Source organism: Crocodylus porosus, unplaced genomic scaffold (genome assembly GCF_001723895.1).
Source record: "Crocodylus porosus isolate Cpor-Errol unplaced genomic scaffold, CroPor_comp1, whole genome shotgun sequence".
NCBI classification, from domain to species: Eukaryota; Metazoa; Chordata; order Crocodylia; family Crocodylidae; genus Crocodylus; species Crocodylus porosus.
In genome coordinates, this window is record NW_017728886.1 from 43376440 (window position 1) to 43393275 (window position 16836).

Sequence of the window (16836 nt, forward strand, 5' to 3'; positions counted from 1 at the left end):
CTTGCCTTCACCTGTACAGAGGCACCTTCTGAAGTGCCTTCTGGGAAAGCCCTCGTGGGTTGAAAGGAAAAAACCTGAGGGGTATCAAGCACAAACTCCCCTCCTTCCCCAGAGCTTCCCTTGCCAGGGCACTGAGATCCAGATCCAGCGCCAGCTCTTCTTCCGGTGCGGGAAGGCTCAGCATCGGCAGTGACGCAGGGGTGGAGCGCACTGCTGTGCTGGTTGCAGTTATGGTGGGAGAGGTTGTGGCTGCTGTGTCTGGACATGAGAGAGTCTCAGGCACAGGCAGTGGCTCTGGTGACACTGCTGCTCCCCTCTCTTTACTGCTTGTAGCAGCCTCATCCCTTGTAGCGGGAGGAAAGAGGCTGCATCTGAGCTTGGTGGGGGAGAAACTGCATCTCTCTCGCTTGCAACCCCCCTTGCTCCCCTTCGTGCAGGCTGGCCAGTGTGGCCACGTGCCTTTCCACCCCGCTTCATAATGTGTTCCTTCGTATGTAAACTGGAACCTAAGTGTGCTGTGCCCCGCGGGTTAGATTTCTGGATGTTATGTAAATGTGTTTGTGTGTGTAGATAATACATTGAGAAGCATTGGTGGGTGGAAAGAATGATTGATGTATAAAAAATATAATATATATATATAAACTATATATATACTATAAACTAAATTCCTACATGTAGAATAGATCCTAGGCTACTACTAACCCTATCCAAAATAAGCATAAACTAATATGAAAAGTAGTTATAAAATAAAAGCTCCAAGTTCTCAGAAAACCCTGTTGCTAGCATTGCAAGCAGGGAATCTGTTGAGGATCAGGGCTTCCAGCCATTGTGGTCTGATGCAGAAGTGCTGGAGAGCACCAGCAGCTCAGGAACTGACCCCAAGGCAGAAAGCAGGGAGCTGAAAAACTGCTGCCTTTTATGCATTTTCTCTGGCCCTCCCCCAGAGCACTGGGATTGGAAGGGACCTCAGCGAATGCTGACAGGTCACTGGCCAGCCACACATGTCAGTCATGAAAGCACTCCTTCCCACACTCCCCCCTTACTTTCCTTCCCCCCCCCCACACACAGGGAATCCAGTATAGGCAAGTCGAATATTCGACTCTTGTCGAATATTCAACCCGCGTTGTTAATATTTGACTCCTGCTGTTAATATTGGAATTCTGGTATTTCATTCAACAGCTATTTGACCAGCTGCTATTTGACTCGACTTCCACTTTTCAAGGTTGAGTATGTTGATTATTTGTTGAATTGAACATTAAGTTGAAGCTTTGCACAGCCCTACTAATTAGCCAGTTCTGCAGAAAACATCTCATGTAGTGAGTGCAACAAAAAGGACCAATGCGGGACTCAGAACAGCAAAGAAAAGGAACAACATTCTGTGGAGCGTAGGCTAGTCTTGATTTCAACACCTGGAAACTGCAGGGAAAAACTGCCATGGGTGCAAGTTGCAAAGATGACCCTACTTGGAAATATTTCCAAAAAATTGTGTCACTTGAAAAGAGGAACACATACCAAATATAATTAAATCTTCTGTAAAAACTGTATTTAGTTGTAAATCAAGATGTTTTGTTATATCAAGTAATGAAAATAATTTTCTCTCTCAAAAAATGTAGACATCCACACACTGGGAAATTTGATAAAAATTAGTGATTTAAATCAATCCACCCTGCAAGGCAGGAGGGAAGTAATAATAATCATCCTGCTTTAACCTTGCTTCTCATTCAGATTCATCATTTAAAATAGTGTGTGCTAACACAAAGGAAATGTCATACTAGCACTCTCAGACTGGAGAGTTTAAGTGAGCATGGCATGGTTGTGTATGTGGGAACTGAGGCATATGTGAGGCCTCAAGCTGGAGTGGGCATGGGAGGCGGGGGATGTTGAGGTAGGTTGGCAAGAAGTGCAGAAGAAGCTAATTTCAGTGCAAACATGTACAAAAAGTGCAAACTTTGTTTTTTCCAAACAAAAAAATCCATGCATGTGTAGGCTATAAACTAGAATGCAACCAATGAAGTGGTACAAATAGCAAAACAGTGCAAACTGCGAAGCAAAATCTGTCATAGAGTTAGCTGGCTACTGTTCCCTCTGCCTCAGAGTGCTGTGGCATGCTGTTTGCATGTCACCCCAGCCTGACATGGGGGCTCCCTGGAACTTAATAGGTGCACCTGCATGGCTGGGTGTTCTGACTCCTCACTGCTGGGGAGCCAAGTCGGGTCATCCTTAGAGCTTAGCAGTGATCTTTTGACAGTGTTCTGTCCTTATTAGGGTGCAGGCATCTGGGATGCTGGTGGCGTTCCCTGCCCCCAGAAATGGAAGGGCTGCCCCTTCCAGATGTGCCACTCATATCCATGCTTCCTGCTTGCCATCCTGTCATTCTGAGGGGTGGCTTCTTCACAGGGGTCATGGTGTCTATAATGTGTGGGAGCATGTATACAGCATGTCTGTGAAATCTCCTTACAGCCTCACTGGCAATTCAGTGGTAACTACTAGCCAGGGATGGAAGAGGGGAAATTGTGAGGGGAGGGGGGGGACAGATGACCAGTCTCCATAGTAGTTCCAGTCAGCTGAAGACTGGAGTTAATGCCTGTGGTCAGGGTAGGGGATAGGCTGGTATCATTGCCTCGATGCAGAAGTCCTCCTCTGTGGCAAAAGCAACCTTCTATAACCATGGCCACAGCAATAGCCACTGTGGCTATGGTAGTAGCTGCCATTTCTACAGCTGATGCTGTCCTGTTGGTGGCAATGGTTGCATTGCCTAGGTAGGACTTCTATGCGTCCACAAAATCAGGCACCCAGAACATCACCTGCTCCTTTCCAATCACAGAAGACCACTGAAGGGCCTTTGGAATCAATGCTGTTTCTTCCTGCCTGAGCCCATAGGCAGAAAGCCAGCTCTCAGCAGTGTCTGCTTGGCACACAGATGAGTCTGCGGTGTCATGGAAGAGTTGATCACAGTGTTCCCCCCTGCAGCTTCAGTGATGGGACATCCTCTGAGCTGAAGTGTCTACTTGAGGCCATGTGGCATCATCTGCACTGTTAGATGCAGAGGCCTCTCCTCTCACTATAGGATTTCCTGGATGTTAAAACAAAGAGAAGAAAGTTTCAAATGATCCGATTCAGCCATTCATTCAGTTCCACGCAAATGGTGACTGGTACCCAGACAGTGGTGCATTCACAGCAGCCCTTGAAATTGCTACAAGTTTTAAGATATTATGAGGGGTAAACTGGACTTGCCATGCTCTGCCTGGATATTTTCACAAGAACAGCAAGACCAGAGCGCAATGCCACCATGGTAAGTGGCAGGCTACAGTCTCTCAAGCTATTTTCCCTCCCCTTCCTGGCAAAGGACAAGTTGTCACTGCTACCACTCATTGCCCAGCCCCCTATCCCTTCCCATCCCCAAGTCCTGGGGACCAGTGGACAGCCCTGGGCAGCCCCAGAGAATCCCCAGCCCTGTGCTGCCAGACACCCCTGTAAACTGCAAAAAGCCACGGTTAATTGAAATTATCCCACAGCTTCTCCTGGAAGCGTGAAGGCTGGCTGGCCAATGAGCAGGGCACAGACCTGTCGAGGAGTTGTGGGGAGAGACAAGGCCAGAGTGGGGCAGGGGTGGGAAAGGAGAAGGGTCCATAGGGCTCTCTGTGTTGGTGGGGTTGGGTCACATGAGACCATGGCTATGGTATGATGGGCAAAGAGGGGGATAGTCCTCAAATGAGATCATTAATCCTTGAATAGGCCTGACTGGTTGGCCACTGACCCACACACAGTTCCCACAGCCAGTGAATGGTTGTGCCACTGATTGACACCACTCATGCATTATGCACAATACACTGCCCTCATTTTCCTGGTCAGTTGCTGGGGTCTGGGGACACTTGGCATTGCCTGCAGTCCCAGCACCTACCTAGCCTAGGTCAGCATGCAAAAGTGCCAACCCCCAAACTAGGGCCCAGAGAAACCCTAGCTAAGAACCCCCCTCAAAGCCCCAAGCCCTGGCAGGCATCCATCCACTAGCTTCCAAAGTTCCCAAGCATGCCACTAGCCACCCTTTCCTGAACCCCAATTTACCTGTGATGGTTTCTGCTGAGCTATTGATGTCTGTCTCATCTGAGCTACCCCCATCCTGTCCCTAGTCAACCTCCTGGGTCTTGTGAGTCCCAGATTCAGTGAAGGGCCTCAGGAACAGGGTTGGAGGGGGCAACAAAGAGAGGAAAAATCATGCAAGGCAGCAAAACAGCTGCTGGGACGAGGTTGCCTCATTGGTATCCCTCCCTCCTCCCCCCGCCCTTGCTCATCACAGCAGACCAGCCCAGAGGTTGTGCATTGCACCATGCAGTGAGCAACAGTGTGGTCCCACTCCAGGATTTCAGCAAGCTCATCACAGAGGGGGATCAGGGTCCTGGCTGCCCTGGACACCTTGTTGGTATCCCTCCCCTCACATTGAGTAATTTTAGGGAATTTATTTTGTCCCAATCTGAAACAAGTCTTATTGATGCCCCCATGCCATGATCCTTTCACAGATGGCCTGACTTTGCCTGTTGCCTTTGTTCTCCTTTGCAATTGTAGTGATGGTCTTCTCTTCTGCCCAGATTGCAATGAGGTCCAGCACCTCACTGCAACTCCAAACAGATATCTGCCTGACAGGGGTCAGGGGAACATACTTTGGCTCATGCTGGAGAAGATGGCTGAGTTGGAGGTTGAGGATAATTTTCTGTTTGCTTGCTTGCTTGCTAGCTAGCATGTGCTTTGCAGGTTGTTTGCATGTGGTTACACCCCTGGCTTGGTGCCAGAACCACTCTCAGGCAATAGAGTTCAGTGGATGGAAAGTTTGTCCACACAGAACAGCGGGGTGGGAAGGGGACACTGCAGTTTGGTATACTGGAGGACTGAAACTTGAGTGTGGGAATGGCCACACATTAATGGAATACAAGCTAGGTAACATGAATCAAATAAACCTGCCCTGGAGTGGTGTAACTTTAAGACGCCTGAAGTATGTTTAAAACTAATTTCAGGTGTTAACGTGTGGACAATCCAGGGCGTAAAAGCTCCAGGAGCCACTATAGTTAACCCATAACAAGGCCCTAAGAGAACTGTGGCTCAGATGTTTCCATAGGTGTGTTTATTACTAGCTTTCCAAATTAACTATGCTCTTCTTTTTTTGTTAGCATCCTAGTTAGTGTTAAAGGTTTGGCAGCAGGGCAGGCATATTTTATATTTACCTGAGATATCTGGCAGCGTGTAGGGAGTTAAAAGCTTTCTGGTTTTACATGATGCCATTGTATGCATAATAGTTATTATTTCACCTCACTGTTATTAGTTATTATTTCCACTCATTGTTTATGTTTTGTATTTTTACAGCAGTAGAAATATCAAGTTTTAATATGATGTTTTAAAGGGGTTTTTTGGTTCTTGTTGTTTCTTTGAATATAATTAGATATTTGGTTCATAGTTATATAAAGAAACATATATGCATATGTTCTGTGTAATGTGTTTGGGAGCATATAATACAATTAGTTAGAAACGATACAAAATGAACTGGGTGATGGGAGCTTATCAAAAAGCTCAATCGTCAAGAAGCAAAGATCTATAAGCAAAACCCTGAGAGAGGCATACAACCTGATTCCACTCTCAGATATACAGTATTTCTTTTAAATTTGTGAAATTCCATTGACTTTGGAGTTACTCCATATTTAAAGCACAAGAACTGAGAGGAGAGTTGATTCATTGGATTTGCAATGTTATTTCATTATTAGAAACTCAGGACTAGATCCTCTAGACTGGTTATTTGATGCATCAAGAAACTGAGCATAACAGGGCAGTCATTAGTTGTTTAGTTTGTATCTGACTCTCTGTGATCACAAAGCTATTTCCATGGCATTACGTTGGCATGGAATTGGACTCATCTAGTGGTGAATGAGATATAATATATTGATTTTTTTTCAAATAAATGTCAAGGGTGTCAATCCTCTAGTGCCTTCTGAATTTGTTGAGAACACTACTTGGGTATAGAAATTGATCAATATTATGCATCTTAGCCATCTCTTTCTCTCTATTTCTTACTGACATACTATGTTATAATGACATTTATAGCATCCATCTAAACTATATTAGTTACTCAGACCAATCTTTAAGCTGTAATTTCATGATAAACAATATCTTGCTTAAAGCCAATGATTTTATCTGTGAAACTATACTCTATTTTTTAACTTCTTTACTTGTGGCCCTCTCATGTATATATATATTCCAAATGCAGTTGCAGTTAGCAAGGATAACTTTGGAAACATTAACAGAATTAAAACTTCCCAAATTTCCCCAGACATTATCAAAACAGAGAGATAGTTTATGAATGGTGACAAGATTCCATTTAAAGTCCTTGGGCTCAGGTAATATCGGGATGGAAACTGGTTGGAATTGCAATAGTCTTGAAGAGCCAGGGTCCTGACAATAACAACTGATACTGAGAACTCAAAATTACAACACTTTTAACATGTTCATTGGCATGTGTGTTAGTGTTTAGAGCACACTAGATGATCAATACATTATATAATAACAATTAGCAGTTAAATGTTGTAATAACACAATAATCAGTAATGTATCATATTTGTTTATTCAAAGCAAGAAAGCCAAACACAAATGTTCAGAGAAGCACAGCATCTTATCATTTTTCAGGATTATAGTTTTAAATCACCTAGGAGCAAATCCTCCAAACTTCAAATAATTATAATTTACATGAACAAATTAATTGACTCTAATGATATCATTTCTATAAATAAGGGTTCTGGATCAGCCCATTAACATAAAACTATACTTGAATCTCACTGAAGTCTCTCTTATAGTTCCCTAAAGCAGTTTAATATTTCTTACTTGAAAAGGATTCATAATGTGAATGATGCCTCATGGGTAAAATAAGGTTATAAAGAACTTCCCAAGTATTGTCTACCTGTAGTTATTACCAACAGGGAGCTTTGTTCTGTCTCCTCATTTTTCGATAGTAACCTAGCAGTAAATATCATCATGACAAAGATCCGCTCAGCTACAGCTCTGCAGGAAGCAACATGTACAGAAATGATATTGTAATGGATTTGTTCATTTGGCCACCTGCCTGAAGCACACATTTATGGCTAAAGACGTATTCCAATTCCAAGGTAAAAGAAAGAATATGATTATTATATCTTTCTGATTTATACATGGACAAGGTCTAATTCTCCCCAGGTGTAAAGTAAGAAAAACTCGGCTGAAATTGGTTAAGTTATATAATTGTAAAACTGATATAACTGAATGACAAATAACACTGCAAATCTGTAAAAGGAAAAATATCATCTTTACACACCCCTTGTCTTTATCACCAAAGCTACTGCAGACATCAGGCTATTATATATAATATGGCATTTTGAATCCTACACTGTATTGAGTACTATGGCCATAATCCAGCAAAGCACTTAAGCACATGCTTATTTTTAAGTTTATGCATAGTTGTGTTGACCACAATGAGACCAGGGATATTCTTAAAGTTAAACACATGGTTAATTTATTTATAGGATCAAGTTCAGAGGGCTCAGCATTCTTACAGGATCTAGCCCCACATGCAGAGAAAAACTCAGGATATCAACAGGAACTTCACACAGATGTAATGACTTCATATGAGAAAGATAGTGTTGATGTGCTCTTGTTGCTGTGATGGTCCAGGAGATATGCAAGAAGCAAGAATTCTCTTTTACTGGACCAACTATATGGTTGGTATAGACCTAGTCAAGCTTTCAGGTCATAGTACCCTCCCTTAGGCCTCTTGAGACAGAAACAAACATATCTAAGTTAAATAGAAGATTGAACAAAAGCTTGTTAAGTAGGCTCATTGTCATCTCTGAAGTGTAGGGGTTAACAGTTTATGGAAATCCCCCAACACCTTTACAAAAGTGTGGGAATAGAAATCAGCCTGCTAAACACGGCACCAAGGAGTTAACATAGACAATGACTTCATGGTCCATTATAAACTTCCTGATACTCCTTGATTTAGTGATCTTCAAATCAAAAGTGAGTGGAATTCATCCTAGATTACTTATGAAATAAACTGAAATTGCAAAACCATTGGCTATCATCACAGAGTTCATGGATCAGCTGAAATTTCAAAAGACCAGGTAAGAGGAAATGGTGTCCATTGTTTAAAAAAAAAGGAGAAAAGCATGATGTAGACTGATCTGTTTAACTTCAGTAACTGGAAAGATACGGGAGCATATCATTAGAGAACCAGCTAGCATCTTGAGAATAGCAAGATGATAACAGCCAACATGTATTTCTCAAAAGCAAACTATGGCTAATTAGTCTGATTCCTTCTGTGACAAGATGGCAGGCCTTGTGTACTGGGAGGGATCAGTAGGTGTGATTATCTCAAATTTTAATAAGGCTCTTGCTGCTCTTGCCATTGTCTCCAACAAAATTCCAATAAGCTAAAGAAATAGCCTAGATGAGTGATTTTTAACTAAAGTACCACACCACCTTGGGGTGTCTTGAGAATCCTTTCAAGTGTGTTATTCAGTAGTACCACTGTTAGGTGTCCAAACACCTAGACACAATTCACAAGATAAACTCAGAGATTTCAAATAGAAATCCATGTTTCAAAATCATTCTGACCTGCTGTTGTCTTTCTGAGTTCTATGCAACAGAATAATTGGTCTATTTGTCCATAAGTCAAAAAACAAGTGACACTTAAAAGCTGGCATTTCCCAGGGAGTGTCTTGAGTCTAAAAGGTTTGGGAGCCGCTGAACTAAATGAACTAAACGAAGGAAAACTGCAGTGAAAGGGTAGTTATCACTGTTTAATGCCCAACTCCTGGTAGACACTATCAAATGTGGCTCTCCAGAAATCTGCCTGGCATTGTTTAGTGTCTTCATTAGTAAATTGGTGGGCAGAATTAACTGATTATACATTTAGTAAATGTGTGAATTATACCAAGTGGAGGAGGTGATAGATCCTTACAGAATGGGATTGGAATTCAAAATGACCTTGATAAACTGGAAAAAATATCTGAAATTAAAAGGATGAAATTCAGTGAAGACAAGTAAAAGGTATTATTCAACAAAAGAAACAATCAGATGCACTAGGAACTGAAAATCATCTGGGGACTGTGGTAAATCACAAGATAAATGAGTTACTTGTATAATAGCAATTTTCCCCCCCCCACACACACTTAATATTGTATCAGATTCCTGGCATGTATTAATTGTACAGTCATGTGCAAGTCATGGGAAATGATTCAGCATTGGTGAGTCCTTGTTTAGCTTTTAAGCACCCCACTTTAAGATGTGAATAAATTGGAAAGAGTTCAGAGGAAAGCAACAAAAGTGATTAGAAAGCACAACACATAAAGAAAATTTGTAAGAGTTAACATTTAGTCTAGAGAGAAGACTGAAGAAGGATTTTATGACAGCCCTCAAATACAAAACAACAATACAGTAACAATAACAAAAATGTTATGCAGAAGATAGCAGTGGGGACAGGATTAGAAGTAAGTACATTGTAACAAGGAGGCTTAGTTTAGATATTAGAAGAACTTCCTAATTGTGAAGGTGACTCAGCAATAGAACAGATTAGACAGTTTGTGGAATTTCTGTTGTTAGAAGCTTTTAAATGCAAGATAGAAAAGGGTTGTCTGGAATTATTATACAGATATGACCCTGGCTTGAGAAGTGGATAGGATGGGTGACACACTTAAGGTCCCTTCCAGCCCTGTTTTTCTATGATTTTATGAATCTGCCATGTCGTCAAAGGAGCTGGTATGCAAAATGCTGAATAACCTTTAATTGAAAAGAGAAAAAAAAGGAAACAAAATGCCAGTGAACTGTTTTACAGCTGGTGCAACAACACCTCAATTATGTGGATGTAACTTTAAAAAACTGCTTCCAAATGACATCTAGGGGGAAAACATGAATACGCAATGCTTTCACAAGAGGCAAGGATTTCTTAGGAAGATATCTTTTATTGAACTAATAGCATAGTTGGTACAGAGTTAGATAAACTTTTGGATGAAGAATGTCTTGCATTTGAAAGCTTGTCCTAACTGTTTCCCAACTATGCTACTGGTCTAATAAAAGATATCATCTTAGGAAATCTAGCCTCTCACATCATTTCTGGACCATTGTGGCTATACTAACACTACCATAATTTTTTCGTATTTCAAAAAATATATATATCAATTTTCCAATTTAAGAAATTAAAATATGTTTATATACTTTTTTTTTTTTTTTTACATTTCCTTCCTTTTCCTCCAGTGGTTCAAATAGAAAAGGAAGCTATAATCCATCCTTTACTCTGACAAGGAGGGACTATGTTGTGAGTTTTTTTTCTTCCACTTGCTGCAGGTGGTCAACATGCCACATTTTTTTTTATTGTTTTTATCCCAAGTTAATGATGCTAATTCCAAGTAAATGTGCATCTTAACAAGATGTTTAGCACTGTACAATATAGGCTCAGCATGCTTTCTTGTCAAAAAGCCTGTATCCCTACCTGATAGATCATGAAACACCCATGCTATATCTGCCATATGGTTCTCATTTGCAAATGGCAGCTACTCGTGTTTACACACTCTTAAGCAACAGGCATAATACAGATTAGTATTCATGAAGGTTCAAGATGCCATCAGTTATTTGACCTCTGATTCAAGCCTGGACCTGTATAAGTCTCAGCGGTGAAAGTCTAACATTGTTTTCCGTTAAGTTACAAAACGTAGATAATTGATTATTTTGGAGGCTTCTCCTACTTCTGCATTATGATTTGTTTGGCAGGCAATAGAATACCATCTGACCTGCTGCTTCTAACTATTCTATTATGGTAGGATCAAATAGATCTACTCTGACAGGCTGTCAGGACACAATATTAGAAGTGGCAGTTACCACTACCAGCTGTCATTGTAAGTGCTCTCCAAAATGTTAACAAAAACAGAGCTAACCTGATATCACCAATGTATAAGTAGTAAAGTGTCTCATTCTGTGCCCAGTTAGCTCCTCTGGGCAGGGCAGGTGTAGAATTTTGAAAATGGGGGTCACATGGTGAGGTGCATAATCATAGATAAAGCAACGTACATTTTTCTTCAGTTAAAAGAAACTACAAGCTTTACTAACATACCAAAAAACTAGGGCTGTTTTATTCAGTTTAAGATTGAAGCAAAAAAAAAAAAGTATAACTTAAACTGGAATGAGTTAAAAACAATCTGCAGGAATGTGAAATAGGAGTTTCATTACCAGGAACAGCTAACAGACTGCAAAACAAAGGATAGCCTGATGGGTGGAACATCAAGACCATTCAAAAGGAGAGTGGGATGAAGAGTTTAGAAAGGATCATGTAGATTATAATGAGCCATTAAGATCTGTGATTTCCTCAGCACTAAAAATACTGATGCCACTGCCAGGCAGTTGGTTTTAAACTTTCAGTGGAGTAGGAATCAAAGCGGAAGGTGGTGCAACTGCACCCTGTGGAAGAAATCAAACTTTGCATTGTGGTTGAATCAGAACTGACAGAGCCAGCTTTTCTTTATTTAGGGCTATACTGTGATCACAGGGAGGATTTCATACCGCAAGAGGAATCACCCACTTGTCTGTTTCAAAGGAATCCTCCTCCTCTCTAAGTTTTCAAGCATTTTTTGTACTTAAGACAGAAAGAGGAAAAAATACTACCTTGTATAAACTAAAACAAGTTTACTTAATTGGACATCTGTGCACATGGTAATAAGACATGCAGGATTTCTCATCTCAAAACATATAACTGAAATAAGCAGTATTAGCACTTCTGGTCTCTGTCTATTTTTCTAGTCAAGTAGGTCAGAAGCCGACTAAACTTACTCCTACATTCCCTAATTTTCTTTTTTTTCCTTCAACAAGTTCGATATTTATAGCCATTAGCCCTTCAAATTCTAGTTTTTCTTTCTCTTTACTTTCTGCTATTTCAACATACAAATTATATACTTCATTTTTGGTTGATGGGCTATTCTTCATTTGCTTGGCGGCACAGCTTAAGCAACATTGTATTATCATAAACACTAGGCATACTTCAGTAAAAATAACAGACAATATCAACAAACTATGAATGACGGTAGAGCCTCAGGAACTGAAAATAGAGCTAATATAAGAATTCAAATTCCAACTATCTGACTCATGCAATTTAGCTGCTTTTTTTCAAATATGTTTACTTAAATCCTGGATTTCCTTTGAATTATCGGGAATACAAGTACAACATTCTTTACCTATTAAAGCATAGACTCCTTTGCTGGCTAGTATATAATCTAATGCAAGTCAGTTTTGCAATGTCATTAGCCTTATTTCCTTCATTGCTGTATTTATTTTATCAGATTTATCAGCAGTAACATTACCAATCTTTTCCAGAGATGCTGCAACTTTTTTTTAATCTCAGACATAGCTAAGCCTGCGCCATAGCTGGGGAATGTTATACCCCAAAATCTTTGATTTTTTGTAATTCCACAAACATTGTGAATTTTTCCTTTAGGTAAGTGAGATCTAATAGTAAAGGCAGGATACTCTGTGGAGACATAACATATTCCTCTCCAACCGGAGGGAAGATTTTTATAGGCCTTATCTTCACACACAAAATAGTGACCAGCTAGTGCAGTATATTCACCTGTATTACAGCATGGGGATATTATCTATTGTGAATAATAGCCTGAAAATTGACCTGCAGGGGAGTACTTAGATATCCAGGAACCATTAGAAAACCAAGCACCATTTATCTTAAATTCTACTTCGCACTTACTGACTCCTACTACAACTTGAGATCCATTACAGGTCCAACAGAACTTTCCAGGGGTGGCATAAGCTAATCGTACATAGTCAGACTGGTTGCAACTTACATTCTGCCAAGTTTCATTTCCCTGAAAATCTGAATAGTAAGGGGCTAACATCTGAGTTGCATTCAAGGGTACTGGTATCATGGGTATTCCTCCAGTAGAATAGATAGGGACATAACTACATATTTAACAATGACAGACATTTAAATCTATCTCAATTTGATTAACTAAAGACAAGAACATATTTTCATTAAATGATCTTCTTTGTCGGTGCAGAAATGTAGTTTGGTTTACAGAGTTTCTTATAACTGATGAGTCAAGTTCATATAAGATGGCCAAAAGAAATACTGAGAACTACCCAAATCATGACTAACTAACTCCACCTCAGGAACCAGGAACTAGGTAGAGGCCTTTTTCCTGTCTCGAAGGGCATAGTGGTGTCATTGGAGCACATCCTTTTTGCTCTGTAGTGGCAAATCCTCTTCACCAGTAGGCGCTTGGCTCAGTACTGGTCTTGAGCTCTCCTGCTGGCAGGCGCTAGGCTCACTACCAGTCTGGAGGCTGATCACAAGATTGATATGGAGGAGACCTCTGGGTTTAACGGGGCTGATGTTTTCTTACTGTGTGAAGCATGGATCCACGTCTGGAGTCCTTGACACTTTATTGCAGTGTTGGTGGTCAGGAGTACCTGGAATGGGCTTTTCCAGTGAGGTTCCAGTGATGACTTTCATTGATGGACTGTTATATGGACCCAATCTCCAGGCAGGATAGAATGGCAGGGCTCATCTGGTTCTTTGGGGACAGCTGCCTGTACCTGTGAATGAAAAGCCTTAACACACTTCATTAGTGCCTTACAATAGCCTAGAATAGTATCATCAAGTGAATGTACATTACAAAAGTGGGAGGCAACAGGTGGTGAGGCGGGGAGCTTTATGGGTTTTTCCATTAGAATTTCATGTGGGCTAAGCCCAGTCTTTTGGTTGGCAGTAGATCTCATACTCATAAGGGCTATGGGAAGTACATCTGGCCATTTTAGGTGAGTCAACACAAATTTTGGCCAGTTTATTTTTCAGAATGCCATTTTGGCATTCCACTTGGCCTGAGGCCTGTGGATGGTATGGGCAATGTAAGTTCTGTTGTACCTGCAGGACTTTACAGATTTCTTTCATCATCTGTCCAGTAAAATGAGTTCCTCATTCAGAGTTTAGGGGTAAAGGAATACCAAACCTTAGAATAAAGTCTCTGAGCAACTTTTTGCTTACAGTGATGGTGTCAGCTTTTGCACATGGGTAGGCTTCTACCCATTGTCCAAGTAAAAATTTTTAAAGGTGCTGGCAACACATGAGTTAAGTTGTGATCATGCGCAGAGAACTCAGGCTCATGGAAAATTCCACCCTGTGCCCAGCATATGCCCCCTGGGCGACCCCAGGAGCTGTCAATTACTGGTGACCTACTTTTCAGCCCTGCGCATGCCTGGTTTCCACACAGAGCTTGATCAGATGCATGCTCAGTTAACAAGAGCATGACATAATTGTACCGGAAAATTCTGATTGCCAAGCACCCTGATTGGCCAAGGGTTTGCTTTAAAAGCTAGTGAGCCCCAACGTGGGTGTGGGCGTTGGAGGTGTGGGTTGTATGGGTGTCGTTGGTGTGAGTGTGGTGAGAGAGAGTGCTCAATCTGCTAACAGAGGCTGCTTTTAGCAGGGACTGTGAGGCAGAGAGAGTTTGGGATTCAAACCCCCGGTTCTCCTCATAGCTTCACACAGCGATTAACTTCATCGATTTCATTTCTCTCATATTGATTCCTCAGTTACCGAATGTTATTTGGCTTTGAATTCGACTTCGATTTTTGTGGTTTAAACTTTGATTCTGGTTTTCGACTTACCTGGTTTTTTGACTGACTTCGGCTTCGTTTGCTGACTCCGATCCGGCTCTTCCCTACTCACCTCAACTGTATCTCCGCTGCATCATATCCTGGCTCTCGACCTCGGCTTCATCTACGACCATTCATTGGCCACCACTGGATTGGCGTCATGACGTGTTACAGTTCTTTTTGTTTGCTTACCCTTACATGAGCTGTTGACCAGCCCTGGGACTTAAGGAGTAGGCAGCCGCCCCTATCCCTTGTGAGGTAGATAGCAAGGGCTCACTCCGGAACCCTGTGGGCCAACAGACCCCCCTGTTGTTCATTGTTATCGTTCCGTCAACTGTAACTGAAGATCAACACCTACGCCTCAAAAGCGTAAGTTAAATAAATCCAGTTTGTGTTTTTGAAACCATACGTTTCCGTGCCTCAGATCTCCACGCCAGTAATCCCGCCTGTATCGTATCCGACCTGCCACCCCGACCAACCGTGACACCGGGGCCTGGATCATCCCCGCTCCGGGACACCCAACTAGAAAACATACAATAACAAGAACATATTCATAAGAACAACATTTCTGCATTTGAATAAAATCTAATTGTAAATTTACAAACAGTCCCCAAGGGGGGAGATGTGCTACCTTTTTTGTTTTTACAAGCTTTCCCACCTTATGGGCTTGGTAAATAGGACAGGTGTGGCAGTACTGTTGAGCCATAGATGGAAAAGTTGGAGCAAACTAATCAAGCTTACCAGCTTCTATCGTCCCCCCTTTGCTCACATGTGCCATGCAATGGTGTATGCGAGCATGATGAGGAAGAAGGACCATTAGGACCACTAGGCGGCTGCCCGGGGAGTGCCACAAATGGTCAGGGTGTAACAAACAACCAGCCAGTCTCCATGTATGTTCCTCTGGTTCTGGAGCCTGATCTTGGAGGAGGGCAACGTCGTGAAGACTTGCCAATGGAGACTGGTCAGTTGGAATAGACAAAAACACAGGCGTAGCCTGAGAAAATAGCCGCAGCTTTGGCAGTGGAATCTGCTGGAGCATTCCCACGTGTAACATCATCATAAGGTTTCTGGTGAGCTTGGCATTTAATAATAGCAACAGCAGAAGGTAATTGTAAAGCATTCAACAAGGCAGTTATGTATGGATCATTACTAATCTTGGCACGTCCTGAAGTGAGGAAGCCCCTTTGTTTCCAAAGTTGACCATAATTGTGTACTATATCAAAAGCATAGCGAGAATCAGTATAAATATTAACAGAGGCACCAGAGGCTAGGGTGCAAGCCCTGGTGTGGGCCACAAGCTCAGCAATTTGAGCTGAATACTCATTAGGTAAGTGATGGCTTTCTATAACATCATATTGGGAACATACTGCATATCCTGTGACAAGGGAACCTTTTGAGTTTCTTTGACACAATCCATCAACATAGAATACTAGATCTGAGTTTTGCAAGGGGTTGTCCTTTAGATCAGTGCGGGCCATTGTTAGGTGAGCAGTAACAAATGTGCAATCATGGGGTTTGTCATCTGAAGGGATAGGTAACAGGGAAGTAGGGTTTAAAACAGGGCACCTAGTTAGGATGATATTTCTAGCAGAAGCAAGATTTCATACTTAGTTAATCTAGCATTTGAAAGGTGTTGGGGTTTTGTTTTTAGTAAAAGGGCTGCTATAGCATGTGGGACAGCAACAGTAAGGGGAGAACCTAATACAAGGGTAGAAGAAAATTCAACAGTGACGGCGGCTGCAGCTACAGCATGGAGACATGGAGGAAATTCGGCTGCAACTGGGTCAAGAACAGAGCTATAATAAGCAATGGGATGGTGCTTGTCTCCATGTGTCTGAATAAGTACTGCAAGTGCAAATCTGTCCTTTTCATGACAAAAAAGAATAAAAGGTTTAGTATAATCGGGAAGGCCTAAGGCAGGAGCTTGCTTAATAAGGGGCAAAAGTGGCTTCGATCTCTGAAGTCCAGGGTAAAGGCTCAGGAGTATTAACAAGAGTCAGACTTTGCAATGGCTTGACTATAGAGGCATAGCCAAGAATCCACTGCCGGCAATAGCCAGCCATGCCTAGGAAGATACACATTTGGGACACAGTAGTTGGTCTAGGGATTTTAAGAATAGCTTCTATTCTGGAAGAGGAAAGCAGTCGTTCTCCAGCAGAAATATCATGACCTAAA